This window comes from Propithecus coquereli, unplaced genomic scaffold (genome assembly GCF_000956105.1).
Source record: "Propithecus coquereli isolate 6110/MARCELLA unplaced genomic scaffold, Pcoq_1.0 Scaffold57, whole genome shotgun sequence".
Classification (NCBI taxonomy): Eukaryota; Metazoa; Chordata; class Mammalia; order Primates; family Indriidae; genus Propithecus; species Propithecus coquereli.
In genome coordinates this window covers 6,167,471-6,169,047 of record NW_012151618.1, presented here as the reverse complement: position 1 = coordinate 6,169,047, position 1,577 = coordinate 6,167,471, and the positions used below count along the sequence as shown (strand labels likewise).

The 1,577-nt window shown below is 42.2% G+C and overlaps 1 pseudogene; it reads right to left on the bottom strand.

Moving 5' to 3' along the window:
- Nucleotides 1-1,076: 1,076 nt before the first annotated feature.
- LOC105821358 lies at nt 1,077-1,496 on the bottom strand (annotated as a pseudogene).
- Between the last annotated feature and the right edge of the window lie 81 nt (nt 1,497-1,577).

The following is a 1,577-nucleotide window of genomic DNA, read 5'->3' as shown; positions in this document are numbered from 1 at the left end:
ATTGACATTACCAAATGCTGATGAGGATCTGGAGCAACTGGAACTCTCATTCACTGCTGGTGGGAATGCGAAATGGTGCAACCACTTTGGAAGACAGGTTGGTAGTTTCTTACAAAACTAAACACAGTCTTAATGTATGATCCAGCATTCATGCTTCTAATTATTTACCCAGTTGGATTGAAAACTTACATTTAAATGAAAACCTACATGCAAACGTTTATAGCAGCTTTATTCTTAATTACCACACACTGGAAGCCACCAAGATGTACTTCAATATGTGAATAAATGAACTATGGTACATCCAAACAACATAATATTATTTGGCATTAAAAATAAATGAGCTATCAAGCCATGGAAAGACAGTGAAGGAAAGTGAGGTGCATGTTGCTAAATGAAAGAAGCCAGTCTGAAAAGGCTACATACCATACTATTCCAATAATGTATTAATAGCATTCTAAAAAAGACAAAACTATAGACACAGTTAAAAGATAATGGTTTTCCAGGTGATCAGGGGAAGGGGGGATGATTAGATGAAGCATGGGGAACTTTTAGGACAGTGAAACTATTCTGTGTGGTGTCTATCTGCTGTAATGATGGATACATAACATTATGTGTTTATTAAAACCCATATACATTACAGCACAAAAAGTAGACCCTAAAGTACACCAACTTTTAAAAGTTTATGGGGATGGGGGAAGTGTTATGGACTAAATGTTGGCATCCTCCCGAAATTCATATTTGAAGCCCTAACCTTCAATACACTGGTATTATAGGATGGGACCTTTGGGAGGTAATTGGATTAGATGATGTCATGAGGGTGGTGCCCTCGTGATGGGATTAGTGCCCTGACAAGAAGAGGAAGAGAAACCAGAGCTTCTCTGTAAACATCAAGAAGGCAGCTGTCTGCAAGACAGGAAGTGGGCCCTCACCAAGAACTGAATCTGTCAGCCCCTTAATCTTGGATTTCTCAGCTTCCACAACTGTGAGAAATAAATGTCCATTGTTTAGGCCATCCAGTTTTTTTTTTTTCAGGGTGAAAAGATATATATGTTTAGAATTAGCTAGTTGGACTTGGTTTAGATAATCCCAATTTTGTCGACAATCTCCAAAGCATCGTAATCAGGAGCCAGTCAAACATAGGCCTTCTCTCTATCAGGCCTGATCAGGGTGTTGACCTTGGCCACATCGATGTCATAGAGCTTCTTCACAGCCTGTTTGATCTGGTGCTTGTTGGCTTTGACATCCACAATGAACACAAGCGTGTTGTTGTCTTTTATTTTCTTCATGGCAGACTCAGTGGTCAGGGGGAATTTGATGATGGCATAGCGATCGAGCTTGTTTCTCCTGGGGGTGCTCTTCAAAGAAGAGCTGCTTCCGGGGCTGCACTGTGTTTGGCTGCCAGAAGCTGGGTGATGTACGGATCTTTTTTTTTTGTGGCTGTGGATGCCTTTTAGTGCTGCCTTCTTGGCTGTCAAAGCCTTTGCTTTGGCCGGGCGCGGTGGCTCACGCCTGTAATCCTAGCTCTCTGGGAGGCCGAGGCGGGCGGATTGTTTGAGCTCAGGAGTTCGAAACCAGCC